At 43.9% G+C, this 12,726-nt stretch overlaps 1 non-coding gene across 1 annotated transcript; it reads left to right on the top strand.

Annotated features, from left to right (window-relative positions):
- Positions 1–4,457: 4,457 nt before the first annotated feature.
- On the top strand, positions 4,458–4,655 carry LOC142721825 (U2 spliceosomal RNA). Its single transcript, XR_012874205.1, has one exon. It is a non-coding gene; the product is annotated as a U2 spliceosomal RNA (small nuclear RNA).
- The last annotated feature ends 8,071 nt before the right edge of the window (positions 4,656–12,726 follow it).

Here is a 12,726-nt window from a genome sequence, read left to right as displayed (position 1 = left end):
TGCGGAAGCAAAGAGCACACAATTAGAGAATGCACAGGAGAAAAAAAATGTAACTTTTGTCAGAAAACTGGTCATCTGTATTTTTCTTGCCCCTATAGGTACCGAGGCGAAGAAGATGAGCAACCCGGAGCGCCCCCACGTGCTCCACCAGCGGACCAAACCCGTCCCCAGGGAGAGGAACAGACCAGCCACACGAAAGAGGAGAGAGGTACCTGGGCTTCAAAGGTGCGAGGGACTGGAGCCAAAACAGGTACCTCGCAGCCAGCAACCTTGGAGGATAAAGGGGAGCCCAGTGCGAAGGAAAAGCGGCAGACTAAGCGGAAGGCGGAAAAGGAGCAGGCCGGAAAAACTGAGGCATCCCAGAAGGCTGGTTGCTCAGGGGGTGCCGGGCCTGCTCCAAGCCCTGGGTCTCTGGCATCCTCGTCGGAGGAAGAGGACGAGGTGCCGGTGGGTCCCCGTAAAAAAGGGAGGCAAGCCAGAGTCAGTAGGGGGGAGACAGGGGAGGAGCAGATGGACACAACGGTGAAAAACGATGCGGCTCCTCCTAGAACCCCCTCCTCGCCGCGACTGGTGAGGAGGGCGGGCACTGTTCCCCCCGTGGAAACTGACACCCCACCTTGTGCGCAACCTCCCCCTCCAGAAGGGCCTGCACGGTCCCAGGGGGGAGGTGCGAGCCCCCTAGGGGACCCACCCGACCTAGACGGTCAACCGTTTGAGACCCAGGGAGATCCGAATGAGTTTGGGCTCCCCGTACGCAGAAGTTTGGTTGCTGGCGTTACCCTCAGCGAAGGTAGTTCCTCTCCTTCGTTCTCCCTCCTGACAAATGATTCGGACGGGGGCGGGTATCTGAGCCCAAGTGAGATATTTGGTATTGCTGGTGGAGAAAATGTGTGATTTTAAAATACCGCTACTATTTATTATTTTAAAATCAAATACGCATTCAAAACTCCACAATGTCTGAACTAAAGGGAATATCCCTCAACGTGAGGGGCGCCAAGTCTAAAGTAAGAAGGGTTGCTCTCTTCAATTTTTTATCTTGCCTGGCAGCCTCTGTTTTTTTCCTGCAGGAGTGCGGTATTCCCCATACGATGAAGTACACCAAATATAAAGAAGATTGGAAATATGGTCCATCCGTCTGGTCTGGATCAAACGAGTCCAGATCAGCAGGGGTCGCCATTCTATTTAAGGGAAACGTTTTAATTGATTTTATTCAAGAAATCTTACCAGGACGTATTTTATTGGTTAAGGCTTTTATTGACGGTGTGAAATGGCAGTTTTTAAATTTTTATGGCTCACCTGATAAAAATGAGAGGGCAGAAATGCTAGAAGTTTTACCTCTTTTTATTAACACAACTGAGCCTTTTATCCTCGCAGGTGATTTTAACTGTATCCTGAGAGGGGAACGCCGGCTTACAAGTGCTACAAGCAGAAATTACGATAAGACCTCTGGACTGCTCAAAAATATGGTGAGCGATTTTAATTTAAAAGATGTTTACAAAGAATGTAACAGGAGCAGTCCAGAGGAAGCCGGCGTTACCTGGAGCAACGCCACCTGTAGCTCCAGGATAGATTTTATATTTTGTAATGAGAACTTACTGCCTTTTAAATGTGAAGTTTTAACCAACGTGTTTTCAGATCATAGGCTTTTATCTTTTTATGTGAAGCGTGATCTTAATAATCTTATTTGTAAGAAGTCCTGGAAGATGAATGTTTCCCTTTTAGATGATCCACAGGTTTTAACCGATTTTATTGAATTTTACAAGAAAAGCAGGCGGGTGAGAGATACCAGAGCTCCCATCAGTGCATGGTGGGAGAAGATGAAAAGTAAAATAAAAGATTTTTTTATTAAAAAGAGTGTGGCAAAAGCCAAAATAAAATATGCTGTTTTTAATACACTAAACACCCGTCTGCAGACCCTGTACAAAATGCGAGACAATGAAATAGAAGTGGAAGCCGACATCACCGACCTCAAAAAGGAGATAGCCCAGTGCCTGGAGCAGAAAGGTAAAGAAATAATCTTTCGTTCAAAAATTCAAAACATAGAGGAGAACGAGACCTGCTCCAGGTACTTTTTTAAAAAAATCAACAACAAAAGGGCTGTCATCAAAAACATTGAAGGTGTGTCGGATGTACAGGGTCTTTTAAGTAAAGTTCATGAGTTTTATACTGACCTTTTTAATGTTAAGACTGTGGATCGTGATTTTATGCGTGACTCACTGAAGGAGATTACCACTGTTTTAGACCCTGCCTCCCAGAATTTTTTATTGCAGGACCTGACGGAGCAGGAGATTTTAGAAACAGTTAAAAGTTTTAAAGCAGGTAAAGTTCCTGGTCCGGACGGTATACCCAGTGAGTTTTATGTAAAATTTTATGATCTTTTAAAAGAAGATTTGTTTTTACTATACGCAGAAGTTTTTAAATCCAAGATGCTGCCTAAGTCCTGGCAGAAGGGTGAGGTCTCCCTATTATACAAGACGGGTGACATCGCAGTTTTAAAGAACTGGAGACCAATAACCCTTCTAAACAGCGACTACAAGATCATGGCTAAATTATGTGCGAACCGGATGAAAGCCATAATACCCCACATAATACATTCCAACCAAGTATGTGGGGTGCCAGGCCGCAGCATCTGGGACAATCTTAACCTTATTAAAGATGTGATTGAGGACACGAGGTCTAGGAAGAATAATTTAGCAATTTTATCAATAGACTTTGAAAAAGCTTTTGACCGTGTCTCTCACTTTTATTTGTTTAAGGTTTTAGAGCGTATGGGTATACCTGAAGGATTTTTATTATCCATCAAAGCCTTTTATAAAAATTGTACAAGTAAGATTTTAGTAAATGGTTTTAAGACACAGGACGTATTTTTAAACTCTGGGGTGAAGCAGGGGTGTCCCTTGTCCCCACTGCTTTTTATATGTGCGTTAGAGCCTCTATTATGCGCAATTCGCCGAGACAAGTTGATACGTGGAGTCCCCCTGCCAGGGGGAGGCGGCATAGAGGCTAAAGCAGTGGGGTACATGGATGATGTAGCGGTATTATGCAGGGACACCCGGTCGCTTCAGAGAGCCCTCAAGCAGATAGAGTTTTATTGCTGTGCTTCCAGTTTTAAGATAAACTTTAGCAAGAGTAGTATTTTAAGCATAGGAAGCATGGTTTTTAGTGACATACCAGTTCCTGTGTCGGATAATATTAAAATTTTAGGAGTCTCCTTCAGTGAGTACGACAATGGTTTTATCAGTTGGGACATGGTGGCGCAGAAAGTAAACAAGAAGATATGTATGTGGAATATGAGGAAGCTTACTATGGAGGGAAAAATTTTAATTATTAAAATGGTCATTTTACCCCTGCTTTTATATCTGAGTATGGTTTTCCCTCCTCCCACGGTTTTACTGAGAAAAATAACCAAAGCTTGTTTTACTTTCTTTTGGAGTTCCAGAATGGAGAAATTAAAGAGAGGAATCGTGATGAAGTCCAAACCAAAGGGTGGCAAAGACTTTCCAGATTTTAATAGGTTTCTTTTACTAAAATTTTTTAGCTTCTGTTTTAATTCCCTTTTTAAAGAGCACTATTGGTCGTTTTATTTACGTTATAATACAGGGTTTTTTATGCGAAGGTGTGGGTGGTTCCAGATTATTTTAACCTCACCTTATGCTTTTAATTTACCCCCACAATACGTAATTTTAGGAAAAATAGTTGCTTTATTTAAATTAAAAGGGAAGAGTATTAATGATCTTAAAAATAGCAAGAAGCTTTTAATCGACCTAAAAAGAGAGGATGCGGTCAGCAGAATAGACAATTTTAACGAAAAACGCAGTGGTTTTATCTGGAAAATGTCTAACATATTTTATCTCTTTAACACACAGAAGGACCTGGCCTGGAGCTGCATTCATCAATGTCTTCCATGCCGGGCATTCCAATACAGAAGAAGATTCGCGAGGTCTGCCGTCTGCCCGAGGGAAGGCTGCCAGGCTGAGGAGACAGTGCGTCATTTACTTTGGACATGTTACTTTGCACAACATTTTTGGAAAAAGATATTCCCTCTTATGGAAAAGATGGCAGACCTGAAGGACTTATGTTACGATGATATTTTATATGGACAATTTGGATGCCCGACCGCGAATCAGAAGACAATAGCATGGAAGACGATGAATTGCGCTAAAGAAGCTCTTTGGAAGGCCAGGAACATCCTTCTTTTTAAACACGACGTTTTAACAACGGATGATGTTTTAGGTCTTTGTTTTAGTGAGATGTATTTATATTATTTAATTGACAGGAAAGCAAATGCCACCCTTCTAAATAAATGGTTTGTGACTGACTGGAACTCCAATAAATAAAGATTTGCCACCATGTCCCCCTATAAATATTAATGTAATTTGATTTTTACTATTGTAACAATATGAAAATGTTTGATGTAATTGTAGTGTTATCTATTGTAAAATTGAATTTTTATTAATAAATCATTGACACCCCCGCGAGGGGGTAGCCAACTGAAAAAAAAATCTGTTCTTATCAGTTTAATATCTGATACGTCCCCTATCTGGGGACCATATATTAAATGGATTTTTAGAACAGGGAGATGGAAATAGAGCTTGCTCTGTCCACTCCACGCATTGACCTGGTATTGCAGTATTTCCAGGACCGGTGCACCCTTCCCTTATGTGTTGACTAAAATCAGATTCCAAAAGTGTTTTTTCTCTTTGCCATTGTTTCTGTCTTTCTGAAGGGATCTCCCCTTTTAATCCCATTATTTCAACACCTGTTGGACAATGCATTTGTACAGTCATGTGTGATAATGAGCTCATTTATTAACTGCAATTAATTAATGAATAGATTGCCACCTCTTGTTTTGTGTCGTCTGTGTTTCTGTGTTTCCGGCATTTCACATTGGAACAGCTCATTCACCTTCCTTGTCTTCTCTCCGCCCTCCCTTTTAGGTAAGTTAAAGAGCTGCACCTGAGCCAGCCACTGATTGATGCAGCACCACAGTCAAATAGTGGAGTGGAGTGGAGTAGGGGAACAGCAAACAGCCATTAAAGCAGCCAGCCGCCTACCCGCCACAATGGACCTACCTGTGTACACTAGATGGATGTGATGGAATGTACTGTCGTCCCTACATTTCAAGAAGAAGTAAGAATTGCAGTTGCAACAAACCCTTGCTTGCCTACAAAGAGAGCAGCAATTTGGATTTGTTACTATGTTACCTGGAAGAATAACAAACTGTGCAAGGATGGAGGTTGTAGGAGCAAAGAGAAGTTGTCTGTAAAGTTGGTGGATGCCTATTTTCCATTTTGCAGTCCCTTGTCTCCCTCTTGTGGCCTCCTGGAGGCAAATAAATGTGCAAAAAAAAGACAGCCTGGCGGCCGGCTGTTGCAGTGTTGCCCTCTCAGGCAACACTGAGTGACTGACTGAGCCTCACCGTCTTATATAAAGTTCAGACGGAACTTTGCACGTGTCATAGTGGAGCCCTCAGGATTCCAGAGCCAGCTTTCTGACATCATAATGGGGCCTGCCTCAGAGATAAAAGCCTGGGCCCAGGCAGTGTTGTTCAGTGCTGCTCAGCAGGCAGCACAGGACTGGATTAAAGCTGATACAAGGTGTGAAGGAACAAGGGGTGGCTGTGGGCATGCACTTGCTGCCGCTGCCAGTGTTTATCTGCATGGCAGGAGGGCATTTGGGCGTTGCCAGGAAGGCGTTTTTATGTAGATTCCTCCTCTTTCAGCACTGCATTGTGGTGCAAGCAAAAGAAGCAAATCCTGTGTAGCTTCCTCTCCGGCCTTTATTCACCTCCCGCTTAGTAGCTGTAAATGTGTGTGAGCCTGCAGGGCCCCATGGAATTGCCTAGAAGTAGGCTGAATCGCTGCAAGGGGTGAACAGCAGTATGGGACAGGCTCGGGCAAGGCCCGGCCCATTCGGGTTATCGCTTCTCGGCCTTTTGGCTCAGATCAGGTTTATTGCCTGGTCTGGGCCGGGGGTTCGGTCTTTCGTGGAGTCCTCTCCGACGTTTTTGGGAGCGATCATCGTGCCGTTGGGCATTCCTCATCAAGATGGCAGCTGTGCGGAATACAATTCGTTTTGTGGTGAATGAGCAGAGGAGAGAAGAAGTGGATACTGGGCACATCATTGAGAACATCCTTCTGGACCTGGCTGGAGTCACATTGGTAGAGGTATTCTGTATCCAAGCTTTCAGCAATATTGCTACGTATGACGTATCCTTTTTTGAGGCCGCCTACTGTCTAAATGTTTTTCAGTTGCTCAAGGAGAAACATATGCATGAGGCTTTAAAATCTATTGAAGTGCTACCTCTTTTCTCAGCAGTGGAGAAATGTATTACCATCCACATGTATAACCCATTTCTGGATAGAAGGCTGGTCAGGGCCTTTTTAGCTCACTACTGTACCCATGTTAGAGGAGGTGTGGAGCAGAAGAACCTATGGGGAGTTTTCAATGGTGATATCAAGTACTGGGTCAGGCTGAAACCTGACTCCAGCTGTATTGGAGGAGTGATGAATCCTCCTGCTAATTTTTCCATTGGTGGGAACAAGGGATATCTTTACTACCAAGATATGCCATCATTTTGCAGATCATGTTTTTCCTACGGGCATACTAAAGATGCATGTAAAGGCAAGGTTTGCAGAAATTGCAAGGAAACAGGACATGAGGTTAGTGCATGCATTTCCCCATCCAGGTGTGATATTTGTGGTTTGCCTGGTCATACCTGTAGAAAATGCCCAAAGGTGTTTCCCTTCTTAGGGCAAGAGAGAAGGACATGGGGCAGACAGGTGAGAACAACAAGTTCCCTTGCTGCCTCTTCTGATGTAATTTCAGAGCCTGCTGGCAGTGTTTCTGTGGCTGCTTCTCAGGACCCTGGGAAAGCTGGATTAGGAGAGGTTCTAACCTCACATACTGACAGCATGGAGTTGGGTGTGGTCCCTCCTGCAGAGCCAACTGTTGATGAGACACCTGTGGTTATACCTATGGAAGGTGAAGACACAGCGCCACCTAGTGGGTGTGCATACCCTGATAATGGTGCAAGTATGCAAATTTTGTCTTTCTCTAGCCCAGAGTCAAAAACGGAAGACTCAGCTAAAGTGGAGTGGTCAATATCGGAGGAGGACGAGAAGGAGGCCAGGATGCCTAGTGCCACTAGTGCGGAAATTTTCCACAAAGTTGTCTCAAAAAGGGGGAAATCTGGAAAGGCGGTGAAGAGACTGAAGATTGGTTTGTTGGAAGATTCTGCTCATGCAAATCCTTTCTCATTGCTGGACAGTGACTCTAGTTGTAGCCCTAAGTCATCTGAGGTGGCCTCAGAAGTACCCAGCTCTCCTGGGGAAGGTTTCCTCAGTGAAGTCAATGTGGCAAATCTGGAAAGAGCAATGTATTTCCCTGGGACGTGATATGTTCTGGCTATTTCATGGCTTGCTTTTCCACTAACCATACTATGCCCGCATGTCTTTGAGATTAAAGATTGTCTCACAAAATGTACGGGTGTTCTCCTCTGCTCACAAGCGTGCTGCAGTCCTGGACTTTTTGGCCTCTAAGGGCAGTGACATTGTTTGCGTACAAGAGTGTGGTTTATCAAAAATGCCTAGGAAAGAAGAATGGAAGTTTGGGGAAGCAATTTGGTCCTTTTCTTCCACAAATAGGAATGATGGAATTGGTATTCTCTTCAAAAATAATGAGTTTGTCATCAAACAGACTCAGATCATTCAGGAAGGAAGATGTGTCTGTGTGTTACTATCCTATAAGGGATGGCAGTTTAGGCTTATCAATATCTATGGCCATGCTGTGAAATCTGATAGGTTGGCACTTTTTGATAGTTTAAAATTTTTTCTACATGGTAAAGTTCCTGTTATTATTGTCGGTGATATTAACTGTATCCTGGAGAAGCAGGCCCGAGCTGGATCCACAGAGTCTAATGTGGACGCTACCGGAAGTTTGTGGAATAAAATTTTGCAGGACTTTGCTTTGCAGGACGCTGTCACCAGGAAACCAGGTCCATTTACGTACCATGCCGATGACGGAAGAACGGATTCTCGTCTGGACTTTTTCTTTTTTTCTATTTCAGCAATGAAATGTGTAGATTATGCGCAGGAGAGAGTGTGGTTTTCAGATCACGAGTGTTTGTTGGGGGTTTTTGTTATAAATAATTTCTTTTATGGTAGAGGGGTATGGAAGATGAATGTTAGTTTTCTGAGTGATGAAAGGGTAAAAACTAGGTTTGGGAAAAAATATGGGTTTTGGGTTAGGAAGAAAAGTTCTTTCTCTAATGTGTGTGAATGGTGGGTATGGGTGAAAAAAAAGATTGGTGGGTTTTTTAGACAGATAGGGTATAGAAGAGCGAGAAGGAAAAGATTGCAATATTCACGCTTTAATATGCGGATGACGTTCCTTCAACAATGTAAAAATTTGGGTATGGATGTAAGACACGATTTGGAAAAAACAAAAAAAGATATTAAGGAGTGGTTCCGAGAGAAAGGGAAAGAAATAATATTTAGGTCTAAGGTGGAGGTTAGAGATAATCACGAGAAGTGCACTAGATTTTTCTTTAAAAAAATGTGTGGTGGGAAAAGTGGTATGAATGTGTTATTGGATAAGGATGATAAAGAGGTGTTTGGTAAGGATGTGATTGATGTGGTGTCTGATTTTTATAAACAACTGTATGATGTGAAGAAGTGTGATCTGGGTGACGATGATGAGTTTTTGGATATTGTGTGTAATTTTGTTCCTGAAAGTGAATGTGAGCTTTTGCTTGGTGAGATTATGGATGGTGAAGTAAAGGATGTGGTGGGAAGTATGGCCAAAAATAAGTCTCCAGGGACCGATGGAATACCAGCTGATTTCTATGGGAAATATTGGGATATAATTGGGAAGGATGTTATTGATGTTATGAGAGTGTTGTTTTCTGGGACGAATATGTGTGATGTGATGAAGAAGGGTATGGTAGTTCTGTTGCATAAAAAAGGAGATAAGAGACGGTTAGAAAATTGGCGACCAATTACTTTGCTGAATACGGATTATAAAATTTTTGCCAAGCTGATTGCGAATCGTATGAGAGATGTGATTGGGTGTGTAATTGATGAGGATCAGGTATGTGCGGTACCGAAAAGGAAATTGCATGAGAACGTGGCGTTGGTGCGGGACATGCTTGAGGATTGTAAGGGTCGGAATAAGAAGGTGATTGTGTGTGCGTTAGATTTTGAGAAAGCGTTTGATCGTGTGGCGCATGTGTTTTTGTTCAAAGTGTTAGAGAGAATGGGTTTTCCGGTTCAGTTTGTGAGTTTGTTGAAGAAATTATACGCGAATGCAAAGAGTTGTGTGCAGGTGAATGGGTTTTTTTCAGAATCATTTAGTATTATGTCTGGTGTGCGACAGGGTTGTCCGTTGTCTCCCATCCTTTTTATTTGTGCGATTGAACCATTGTTGCAAATGATTAGAAATGATAAGGTTGTGAAAGGTTTGGTGGTGCCCGGGTGTGATGGAAAGCGTGTGAAAGCTTTGGGATATATGGATGATATTTGTGTATTGTGTGATTCAGTGTATGATATGTCCAGAGTGAAGTTGATTGTAAATATGTTTTGTATTGCGTCTGCTTTTAAAATAAATTGGGGTAAGAGCAAATTTAAAATTTTTTTCAGTAATGAGCGAGTGTGTGATTCTGATATGGAACAGGTGAATGGTGTGAGAATTTTGGGTATTGTGTTTGATGATGAGCTGAAAGGGAAAGAAAGTTGGGATGAGTTAGGTGGTAGGATTGTGCGAAAGTTGGAAATGTGGAGAATGAGGGATCTTTCTTTTTCGGGGAAGGTTTTAATTGTCAAAAGTATTATTCTACCTATGATTTTATATGTTGCTCTGGTTTTTCCTCCTGCTGTTGCTATGTTAAAAAAAGTGAATAGAGTTTTGTTCCTTTTTCTATGGGGGAGCGGGATTGAGAAGGCAAGGAGAGAAATTCTAATGAAAAGCAGACGTAATGGAGGCCTTGATTTCCCAAATTTGGAGATTTTCATTGGAATTAATTGTGTACGTTTTTTTGTAGAGCTTTTATTTAAGGAATCCAAGGCTTCCAGAATGTCTAAATATCTAGCTGGAACGGTGATTCAGCGTCTAAGTTGGGAAAAACGAAATTTATGTAAACCAATTGCTTTCCAGTGCACGGGGTGGTATTTGTATGTAGAAAAATTTATCAAAAAGTTCCAGCTAGAGGATGTAAGAATGGAGAGATTTTTGAGAGAAAAGAATGTTGTGAGAAGTATGTGTATGAATAATGTGATGTGTTCTGTAAATGGTTTGAATTCGATGGAGTCTAAGTCTGTGTGGAAGAAGATTGTTACGTATGATGTGTCAAATAAGCAGAAAGATTTATTATGGATGTCGGTACATGGAGTGTTGCCTGTAAGGAGTGTTCAGAAAAGAAGAGGTTTGGTTGCATCTGAAAGGTGTCCGAGAGAAGGTTGTGGGGATGATGAGGATGTGAGTCATGTGTTTTGGTCGTGTAAGCATGCAAAGGATGTTTGGAAAAAGTTGAGTGGGTTGTGCGAAGAATTGACTGGTTTGAAGAGTTTGACGTATGAAATTGTCTTGTTTGGTTTGTGTAGTTTGGGTAGTGAAAAGGATAGAGTGTTGTGGATTTTTTTGACTTGTGTGAAAGAGGTATTGTGGAATACGAGGAATTTGAATGTGTATAAAAGAGAAGTATTTGAGATGGAGGATGTGGTTAGTATGGTATTGGCTAAATTGTATTTTTATTATAAATGGGATCTAGAAAGAGGTATGGATGCGGAAGGGATATGGCGAATGTTAAAATGGAGGTATTTAGTTTGAGGAATTTTGTTTGATTTATCTTGTATTTGATGGAAAAATAAAATAATGAACCAGAATGATGAGATTTTTTGAAAAATAGAGAGGTGGTTTGAACAACTACAGTTCTCGGTTTTATTCAAAAAAACCTGAATGGTTTAATAAAAAAAAAAAAAAAAAAAAAAAAAAAAAAATTTCTGCATCTGGTTTTGTTGGGAGGTGTCCGGGGTACCCTGCTCCTTGGCCTTGGGGGATCGTCTCTTTTCACAGAGAGACTTCACCCCCTTGCTGCTATTTGGGGAGTGGGCTTAGCCCCCGGACAACGAGTTGCGATCGCGCCTTACCCAAGAGGTCAACCGGCCTTGAGGCGTTTTTCTAAGAGCGTTCCGAGGGCGTTTATCGGGCTTCGTAGGTGTCTGGGGTACCCTAATCCTTGGCCTTGGGGGAGGGTTCCACTTAATTGTGGAATCTGAGCCCTTGCTGCTATAAGGGACAGGCTTAGCCCCCAGGCACTGAAAATGCCATATACATTTGGATTTGCATCCGGGGACACCCGGTTGCGCCAGTCCGTCCGCATCGAGGTGGAAGAAGGCCATCGCCAGCGGAAGAACCTTCGCTTCATTGTGGAGGTGATTCTGCTGGACTTCCTGGGGCTCAAGCGGGCGGACATCCTGTGTCTCAACGACCAGGAAAGCCGCGGTCGGTACACCGTATCCTTTACGGCCGCGGCATGTTGCGACAACATGCACAAAAGATTGTCTGATGCGGACCAGAGTGAGGAGCGGCTAAATGGACTGAACTTTTTATTCCTCTACGGGGAGGAAGAAGTCCCGCTCGTGATGTGCATGTTCAGTCCATTTGTCTCAGAGTGTGACATTGAAACCTTCCTCAGTCGTTACTGCAGGGAGGTCCGCTTCTCACATAAAATCTTGAACACCCAGAGCTTCTGGAATGGCAAAAGGAAATATTGGGTGAAGTTCCGCCAGGATCCCAATGGCATTGGAGGCTTACATCACCCACCCCAGAACTTTGCCATTGGGAAGAATCGAGGATTCCTATTTTACCCCCAGATGCCAATAGCCTGCCGGAACTGCTTGAGATATGGCCACACCAGAGAACATTGTGACCGGCCCCATGTGGTGCAGTGTAACAGGTGTGGCCAGGTTGGACACGTAGCGGCAAAATGCAGTTCCGAGGTGTTGTGCAATCTGTGCGGCATGACTGGGCATGCTTTTAAAGATTGCCCCCGCAGAGCGAAATCTGGGCCACCCAGACCAGGGCCAGAGCGGCAGTTTGCAACATGTGCAGACGCCGCTGGTAATGCCCCAAAACGAGCATTGACGACTGAGGGGTCCAGGCCAAAGTCCTTCACAGCTCCATCGGGGGGCCCACCGATGTCAGCCTCGAGGGACGGCCATAGGGATTCCACCGGGTCCAGGCAGAGCAGGAGGAATTCTGACTCTGCTGGACATAAGTTGACCGGCACCTCTGCAAACAGGTCCTCTGCTCCGCCTGCAGTGGACCCTGTTGAGGCAGTGGTTAGCGACAGGCGTCGTGGCTCCGTAGGTTCTGCAGTAGGACCTGACGCCTGTCCCAAGAGTGTGGGCATGGAGCGGAGACACTCTGTGTCAGACGAGGGCTCCATTAAGAAAACCCTAAAATATGCTGGATTGGAGCCTCGTTTTGACCATTTCCGGTCAACGGGGGGGTCGGAGCAAAGTTCCTCCACTGCGGTTGTGGAGGGGCTTGCGATGAAGGCTCCCCGTAAGCAGGCAAAGGTTGCCAAGAGTGATGGGACCTCACAGGCCCCTGTGCAGCTGCCCAGGAAGGACATCAGCGATATCTTCAGCCAGGGGCCAGAGATGGGTGAGAGCGACTTCGAGGAGATGGATAGGAGCCATTCTGCAAAGAGACAGCGAGAGGAAG

This window comes from Rhinoderma darwinii, unplaced genomic scaffold, assembly GCF_050947455.1.
Source record: "Rhinoderma darwinii isolate aRhiDar2 unplaced genomic scaffold, aRhiDar2.hap1 Scaffold_523, whole genome shotgun sequence".
Taxonomy (NCBI): Eukaryota; Metazoa; Chordata; class Amphibia; order Anura; family Rhinodermatidae; genus Rhinoderma; species Rhinoderma darwinii.
The sequence above is the reverse complement of the archived record's forward strand: the minus strand, read 5'-3'. Positions and strand labels throughout refer to the sequence as shown.